The sequence below is a fragment of the Hipposideros armiger genome, unplaced genomic scaffold, assembly GCF_001890085.2.
Source record: "Hipposideros armiger isolate ML-2016 unplaced genomic scaffold, ASM189008v1 scaffold_19, whole genome shotgun sequence".
NCBI lineage: Eukaryota > Metazoa > Chordata > Mammalia > Chiroptera > Hipposideridae > Hipposideros > Hipposideros armiger.
The window spans coordinates 5,864,041-5,872,872 of NW_017731369.1; the positions used below are offsets into that span (position 1 = coordinate 5,864,041).

Consider the following 8,832-nt stretch of genomic DNA (forward strand, 5'->3'; position numbering starts at 1 on the left):
CCACCCCCACCCCGCCTGCTTTCTAGCCGCACAGCGGCTTCCCCATTCACCGGGGCTCGGCGGCGCTCACAAAGCGAGGCAATTAGAATTGAAAATCTATGCAAAACAGCTGTTAACTGATTGTAAAGGAGTGCAGCTGTGAGCTGGGTGCAGCTTGGAAGCCGGCGCTGAAAGGGCAGGAAGTGTTGGGGCACCCCGGGGTTAAGAGGCAAACCCCTGTGCCCTTGCCCAAAGGATCGCCTGGCCTGAACCCTGCCTGCACCCCTAGAGGTGACCCTGGCTACTGGAGAGTGGCTGAGATTGCGGGGGATGGGGACATCTGGGGCCAGTCCTGAATGTGGCCCCTAGCCTGCTTGGAGGACCTGGCTCCTCTCTAAGGAGTGCAGTCCTGGCAAGGAGGGTGGGCCTCTGTTCTCCCCTTGGCCACAGTTCTTTTCCTCCATTTATCCATTCAGCAGGTCTGTGTGAAATCTGGCCACGTAGAGTTTGCCTGGTGGCTGGGGCTGTGTTACAGCCACGAGAGACTAGAGTCCCTTTCACCTCTGGACACCCACTGTCTCGCAGGGGTGGGTGGAGCCTGGGGCTCCAACAATCACAGTGAAGTCTGGACACACACAGGCGTCCCCCACCCATCCTCCCATTTCTCACCCCCGCCAGCTTGTTAAAGATGTGCCTGGCTCTGACCCCAGACAAGTAGCTCAGTAAGGTAGCCTGGGAGTCTATTTCGCGCATACACGCACGCACACACACCATTATCTAAGACCTGTGCGACCCTCTGCACTGTGCGATCACTATCTAAGAGTGGGACGCAGCGCCCAGAGAGATGAATTCCAGAGGCGGGGAAGCTGGGGTGGGAAAAGCCTTCTAGGAAGAGATAAGATTTAAGCCTGGCTTTGAAGAATGGAGAGGATTTCTGGGCCAGTGATAGCAGCTGGAAAGAGAAAGAAGACTGGGGAATATGAATGATGGGGGATTGCCCGCAGGGCAGGGCAGGGCTGGGCAGGAGGGGTTGGGGATAGTGGTAGAGCTGGGCAGATCCCCTGCCACTCAGCCCTTGGGGCCCCAGTGGTGCCCTCTATGGATGTGGCACCTCTGGGCAAGGCTGGTAGCCTTGGGGTGGGTGGACCACTCACACAGAGGGCTGTGAGAATCCCAGGGTGCCAGGCTATGGGTGATTGATCCCCACAACCCCTCCCTAAGGGAAAATGATTTTCAGACACTGGGATAGCCACCAGAAATGTTGTCAAATGACAGCCTTAGACCTGAAAGCGCTTTGAGACCTGTAACACCCCCCAGCAGGTGTGTCTGCAGCTGGTAGTTACAGAAACGCTGCCAGGTATAGGCGGACAGCCGGGGCCTGGGCTCAGCTCGAATTTGTGTGCCCTAGGCAAGTTAATTAACTTTCTCTGGCCTCCTCACCAGGCTTTGTAATGGAGGTTATGCTGGCTGCCTTGCAGGGCCCACGGGGATTAAGTGACATGAGTTGAGCAGCCTTGGCACGTGTTAGGTGTTTGGTAAATGGCAGAAGTGACCTTCCCACCCACACCGAAGTCCGGGTCCCTGACACTTATTTGCAGATCCAGGTGCTGAATGAGGTGGCTGGGGTGATGTCAAGGTGACGGTGATATGCAGCCCTTTTGTGCTAGGAACAACTGGTGAGGGTGGAGAACCCTGTTAGACTGTTTGCGAGTCCTTTTGATCCCAAAAGTTTGCAGAATGATAAAGAGCAGGACTGCAGGGCTCCCTTCCCTGGTATCAAGGGCCCATCATAGACCAGGGGCTGGCATTTGTGCTGGGATTCAGTAGGGGACAGTCACAGGTAGTGCCTACTCTCCTAGGAACCTCACCTGGCCTAGGTAGGTGCCAAGGTGGTGGTAGTAATAGGTTAAGTTGCCAACTGGCCCTCCTGCCTTTCTTGCTGCCTCTAAGTGCCTTTCCTGTCAGCACCTCCCGCCCGTATCTGTTGCCCAGTCCAGTCTTTTTGAGCAGTTGAGGCTGGCCTGGCATTTTCGGTACTGTATCTGGGAAGGCTAGTGCTAACAGAGCCGGTGCTTGGTGTGTTTACTGAGTGACTCAATGCCCACCGTCTTGGTTGGAGGCATCCCTAACTCACTGGATCCCGCCTGGGCTTCTATGTCAGAGACCCCTTTCTAGGTTCCCAATCTCAGGGTAGGTGTAAGGGGGCTCCTGGGGCTTATCCTGAGGGCTTTCTCATCCTTTTGGCCTTGCAGGTTTCACAGGTCCCAGGGCTCATGGAGCTCAGAGCCAGGTGAGGGCCTTTGGACTCTGCAGGGGTCTGGGGGTGTGGGCAAGCATGCACCAGCATCCTGTTGCCTTTGGCACAAAAGAAGCAGAACCTTGGTAAGCAGTGTCATTAGGGCAGATATCCCCATCCCGGGAGGTGTCCCCACACAGCCCCCCATAAGACTGGCCCTGGCACCTTATCTTTTCACTCAGAGCCTCCTTTCTCTTCCGGGCAAATGGCAATGAGGGAGGGGGTTCAGGGAGGAAGCGCTTTGCCCAGAAAGGGCTCAGGGCTGGCTGCAGGGTGGGAGCTGCCTAGGAGTGAGAAGGAACATGCCTAGAGGGAAATGGAGGGCAGCCAGCCTGAGCCCCGCGAGGGGAAATTAGGAGTCAAGCTACAAATCTCGTTAGCAGGAGTGTGCGGGCTGCAGGGGAGCAATTCCCACCCTTAAACTCGGAGGCCGTGCTCCCGGATTACTAATTTCCTTGGGCCGGGCGCACTGACAGTGAGTGTCATCCATCTCCCCCATGCCAGCCCGCCTGGAGGCCGCCAACATTTTCTGTCCCGGGTGCACACAGCCAGCTCGCTGCTGCTCCCTGGCGGCCGCTGGGGTTTCCTGCAGCTCCCGGCTGCCTCCGGCGCCTATGCTGGGGAGACTCCAGGTGTAAGCAGCTCCAGGCACAGCTCCCTGGCACTCTCCGAGCGCACGTGACCTTGGGCAACTCTCAGCCTCAACTTCCTCATCTGTGAAACGGGATCCGACCACCCGTCTCGCAATCCAGTGGAACCAGATATATACAAGGGAGGGATCTGCCAACTTCAGAAATTAGCTAACCGATAAACCGAAGCGGCCACCCCACAAATTTTTGTTTGGTCGTTGTGGTCCTTCTCAAACAGGTGGAAGAATTGACCCCTCTCCCCACCAGGGTTGAAGGGAAATAAGCAGGAGCGTTTCCAGGAGAGGGATTTGGACGTTGGGCCTGGGGGTCCTGACCAAGGCTGGGAGGAGCCTCCCAGCCAGGTGCGAGTTGTTCATTTGCATGTCACTGCCCTCCCTCCGCAGTCTGTAATCCTGGTGGGAAAGGGTTGGAACCGCCCCCAAAGGGTTTTTAATTTTGTTTTTAAGGCTCTCAGCCAGTTGTTGAATTCTCTCCTTACGCCTCCTTCCCCTCCCCCCGCCGTGAATCCCGGCGGGGATGGAGGCACCCCTCCCCCGCGCCCTGGCCGCGGTGAATCTGCCGGCCATTGCTGGGTATAAATTACTGGAGGCCGCGCTGCGGAGACACCGTGTGGTGCGTAAATTAAAGTAAGTGGGCGAAGGCCGAGGCCCGCTGGAGCGAGGGGGGTGGGGAAGGGGAAGCGCCCCTCCCGCTTGGGGCCAGGGCCAGCAGACGCCCGCAGGTAGGAGCCAGTAACGGCCCCCCAGCCCAGCCTCGCTGGTCCGTTTCCCTTTTCGTTTGTGGTCGGCCAGGAGCCTTGTGCAAGGCGGGGGGCCGATTCGCGTGCGCCCCAACTCTGTGTGCCCCAGTGTGCGCTGGGTCGGAGGTGGACCAGGAAAGTGAGTGGCTTGGGGACGCCTGTCGGGGCCCTGCCCCTCCCCCCAGTAGGCACACTGGCGGGTTCTGCTCCCCGCTGGCGCGGGCCCCGAATGCTCCAGGCCCGCCAGCGTCATCGGGAACAGATGGATGGGGGGTGGCAGGCGCCCAGCGCTCCCTCCCATTGCAATCCAGGCTGACGCGGGGAAGGAGGGAGAGGGAGGGAGGAAGGCGGGGGAGGCTAGGCCCCCGGGGACGGCAGCGTGCGCGCCTGCCAAGCGCGGCGCGGGCATGTCCCGGGGCAGGTTTGGGGCTGGCAGAAGCGCGGGCTGGCACCGGGCGCTGAAAGTTGAAACCCGCAGCGCGGCGCTGGGGCGGCCGCTTGCGGGGGGGCAGGGGGGGCGGTGTACTGGTTTGCCTCCTGGCTCAAAAGTATGAAAGCTGTAGATTAGAGGGTTTTCAAAAGAGGATGTACAGTGAAGACCCTGGGGCGTCGGAGCCACGCTGGGAGCTTTGGACGCGCGCGGGATCAGAGCCCGGGGCGCCGGAATGGACTGGGGTCGGGAGCGCAGGGCGAGGCCTGCCCCATTAACCCGGCGCTTCCTGGAGACGCGGGGGGTGGGCTCCAGGCTCGCGGTTTGCGCCCGCCGCTGATGGGGGCGGGGCGGAGACCGGGAGGCCGAGGCCCGCAGTCCTTCGCTGTGCCGCCTGTGGGTGCCCAGGAATTTCAGGACGCTCCCTGAGTCATTCCAGTCTGTCAAGTGCTTGGGTGAGGTAGGGTGGGGGGTGCCAGGAATGGGGAGGCGCTGCACTGGGGCCAGAGGCCCAGTGGGTCGTGCCAGTTTCTGGAGGCGGGCGGCCTCGCCTCTGACCGCAACCCTAGCTACTTAATGATCTCCCTGGCGGAGCGGCGCCTCGGTGGACTTTCCAGCCGGGGGGACATGGGTTCTTTTAAAAATCTTTTAAAAACTATCCCTGCCTCCCGCATTGTGGCCTTCCCAACAGTTACTTAAAACGGGAAGGGGTAGTTCCTGGAATTTGGGGAGGAAGGCGCAGAGGTCCAAGTTCTTCACATTCAACACTTACAAGGTGGGGCAATAAGGGGGGGTGCGGGTAGATGCACACCGCCTATCTTGTGTCCTCTCCCGAACACGCACACCAGCTACAAGAAAGTTGCCCTCCAGAACACGTGAGCTTATGCCTTTGCTCATTGGGCCTCCTCTGTGCCAGACACTGTTCTAGGCGCCGGGGAAGCGGTCACGAGACGCGACGCGCCAAGGGCTCTCTGCTCGACTGGCGGACTTGTTGGAAGCGACTGCTCCCTACTTCTAAAATCAAGTGTTCGGTTTGGACACCAGTGTGTCAGGGACCCCTGAGCAGTCGAGCCAGCGGGCCCCGGGAACCTAAAGGTGGTATTTCCCCTACCTGCTGGTGTCCTCGGCTCACCTGGCCAGCCTAGCTGGGGAGGGGCGTATGCCCGCGCGGGTGTACCCGGCGCCCGTCTGTGCGCGCGCGTGTGTGTTTGCGGCTGAAACCCGACACCTCCCGCTGGCTGAGGTCAGGGAGCCGGGAGCGAGCCAGTGGCCCGGGAGTGGGCGGCGTTGCGCTTGGGTGTGTCCTCGGCGGCCGCGACAGCAGCAGGTGTTTCTTGGCCAGGGCCCCGGAAGCTCCACCTCCCCAGCGGGCCCGAGCCGCCGCCGCCGAGCAGCCCCGGGTGAGATAAGCAGTTTAGACAAACACTGGGCGACGGTGGCTCCAGCATGTGTCAGCCGTTGCGGAGCTGCGGGGCCCTGGCATGAAAGGTGAGCGCGGCGCGCGGGATAGGGAACCTGGGTGGGGGGGGTCTCGGCGCCCCCCTCTTCGCTGGCCCGCCTCTCCTCCAAGTTCGCGGGTTTCGCGGGGGCGGCCGCCAACGGCTCCTGGGCAACTTCCCCCGGGAGTGTGAACGGCGATAAGAGCCGGGCGGGCAGGCAGGCCACCAAAGGCCCCCGCCCGCCGCGGGTCGTAGCCTGGGCGGCCTGGCTCCGGTAGGGACACAGGCCATTGCGGGGCACCGGCTGGGCGCCTGCGTTCGGCAAGGGGTGCGTAAGTGTGCGCTGGCGGGTGCGGAGTGGGGCGGGTGGGGGGCTCTGGGTGAACTGTCGACGCCCCGGAGCCAGAGTGAAAACTTTGCGGCGGTGGGGGAGGGAGTGAGGGGGTGGCCGTATGCCCCCGCGGCAGGTGCTGGGGGGGGTGTGCTAGCCCGCTGCGGCCTCGCGGTTTGGGTTTTTGTCTTGCGCCCCTCCCCCTCCCCTCGGAGCCGGGAGACCGCCGGGAGGGCGGGACTGCAGCCTCCCGGGTCTCCGACCCCCACGCCCTGCTTCCCAAGGGCGCGCCCCTGGCCCGCCGTTCTCTCCTCCCTACTCCCCGCCTCGTTGGAGCAGTTCCCTGCCCCTCCCCCTGCCGAAGATGGCTGCCCCGGCCTCCGAGGTGGGAGGGTGATTGCATCCGCCGCCCCCCACTCGCGCTGCCCTTTTTCCCTCCCCGGCCCTTCCTGCTCCGCCTGGATGCGCCTCCCCGCCCCCAGCCCTCCTGGGCCGGCGGCCGCGCTGATGGGCGGCGAGTGGCCCGACCGAGTGGAGCCGATTCAATTATATTGCAGCACCAGAGACACCTCCTCGGCCGCCCGCCTGCCTCTCCAGCAGGCTAATTAAATTCCCTTCGTGGAGGCGGAGCAGGCGTTGGGCTTGCCCTACCACCTCCCCTCCTGCTCCTCTCCGGAGCTCAGGGTGGCCGACAAGGGGACCACTCAGAAGTGTGCATTTGAGACTCTAGTCCCAGGTTGTGGGGAGAAGAGAGCTCCCTGGATTGGGGAAAGGGAAGCCGCGACACCCCCATTTGATGGGTTTGGGGGCCCTGGCCCCCCTCCACGTGATGGGCTGAGGCCTCTTTGGTGGAACACTGCGCCTGAAGTTTTAAGGGATGTGCATGCTGGGCATCACCTGCCCGGCCCTGAGCTGGGTGGTGAGACCAGCCGGCATTGAGTTGATTTGGCTCTTGTTTGTAAACTAGCCTTTGTCTGCAGAGTATGTCTGAAATACGTTAAACCCTTGTTAACTCCCGTTAGTCTCTTATCTGAGGCCCGCACAGGTTGGGGTTTGGAAACCAAAAGCGGGACCACCAGGTGAAAAAAAGAAGGGGTGGGGGCTCCTTTTGTAAAGGGCTCTGGAACAAAAGACCCAGTGGACTCTGGGTGGGAACCTCCTCGCCCGAGCCCATTTCCAGGAGGTAGGGATGGAAGGGCAGAGGTCTTGGTGGGGCACTTAGAAATGTGTCCCCTGGTTGGTTGGCTGGCCTCTCTCCCCTGGGATTCTGAAGGAGTGGAAAGGGGCAGGTGAGTAGCCTGCCTCTGGGCCTCCGTCCATGTTACTTAAGCTTGGGGCACAGAAGTGTTGTTCACCCCATGTTTATGGGCTGCCTCCACCTGCAGGGATGGCAGAACCTGAGGCACAGGCTGCCACCTGACTCAGCAGGCCACGCCACAGGTGAGGAGGCCCAGGGCGCGGGCTCACTGGGACTGGCAGACGTGTGTCATCCCAGCTGCTGGCTGTTCAGGGGAGTCACTGCCCTGCCCAGGCAGACTAGGAAGCGCCCAGCAGGCTGGTTCTGCCAAAGCAGCTACACTGATACTTCACAACGGCCCCTTGGGGGTGGGCCCTGATGGCCAGTGCAGGATTGGCTTTTGTCACTTTGTCTGGAAGCAGGAGGCTGCAGCAAGGGTGGGGGAGTGGGGGGGGGGCGGCGGCAACTGGAGCCAGTCAGGGTTTTGACACTTGGTGTTTTCTTTCTGTGAGCCTTGGAGCGCGTGAGCAGCCAGGGCGGGACCTGGGGTCAGGCCTGCCTTGGGAGGCCTGTGCTGGTTCCAGGCACGGTCATATCTGTGGGGCCAGTCTCTGAACAAGGCAGTGTGCTGTCCTCTACAGCGCAGGCCCTGACCTGTTGGGGACAGCTTTCAGAATCCTGGCTTGTCAGAGTTGAAAAGTGTTTCTAGATTCCCCCAGCTTGATTTTCTAAAACTGCTGGTGGCCACGTCTCCCCAAACCCAGTTAAGTCACAGCCTCTGGGTTCCTGGACCTAGCCTGGGCGGCAGGGGGTGGAAGAGGTTCTCAAAGTTCCCCAGGTGATGCATTGCACAAACGGGCTGAGAACCAGTCCCCTGACAGGTGAGCAAACTGAGGCCCAGAGGGGCCGCGTGGTGGGATGGGTGGACCAGAGCTCACAGCCAGAGGCGGACCCCTTTGGGAGTTCTGACGGCCTTTGTAAAACTGTCCCCTTGGGCAGTCCTCAAGCTGCCCGTCACTTCCCTGTCTCTGGGGGAAGTTCAGGGGCTGCAGATCCGAGAGAGCCTTGTGGTTTCTGAGCAGAAGCTGCCAGCCCGTTGGCTCAGCATGTGCTGCCAGAGGAACCAGAGCAACGTCTATCTAGCACAGCTCTGTGGCGGACCTGCGTCCTGCGTCTCTGAGCTGGACACCTCCCCAGCCCACCTGAGTTCCTCTGGTTGATTGTGTCCACCCTCCCCTGCTCTGAAGGAGGCGGGGCCTCCAGGCCCTGAGTCCCTAGCTGAGGGGTGGGGGCTCGTGGCTCCTACCTACTTTGTCAGAAGCACGCAGGTGAGCAAGACCTGGCTGCTGCTGCTCTCCTTGCCCCAGGAACTCGCAGAGGCTTGCGGAGCCAGCCAGCAAGGCCGGTTTTTCCTGGCCCCATCTGAAGGCTTGGAATTCCCAGCCTGGGTTACTCGAAGTCCACAGCAGGCTGGGGTTGGGTGATAGCACGCTAATTACCTCTGTTATGGCAACCCAGTGGCCTCCAAGCCACAGGGCTGCTTGAGGCCACATGCCCCCTCCCCTGGTGTCAGGAGAGCTGTTTTTAACCTGCAGGGGTCCAGGTTTTGGGCGACACGTCAGCTTGACCACTGTGCCGAGGCCTACCCTTCTGGCCTTCGTGGAGAGCAGCGTGGGCCACCGAGCTGCTGGCTTCACTTCCCCACACTGGCCTTTCTCCCCCGGCCGAGGC

The 8,832-nt window shown here is 61.5% G+C and overlaps 1 protein-coding gene across 5 annotated transcripts in view; it reads left to right on the top strand.

Annotated features, from left to right (window-relative positions):
• The window catches only part of GSE1 (Gse1 coiled-coil protein), a 439,129-nt gene that overhangs the window by 373,844 nt on the left and 56,453 nt on the right, over positions 1–8,832 (top strand). The gene's annotated exons all lie outside the window — the stretch shown is intronic.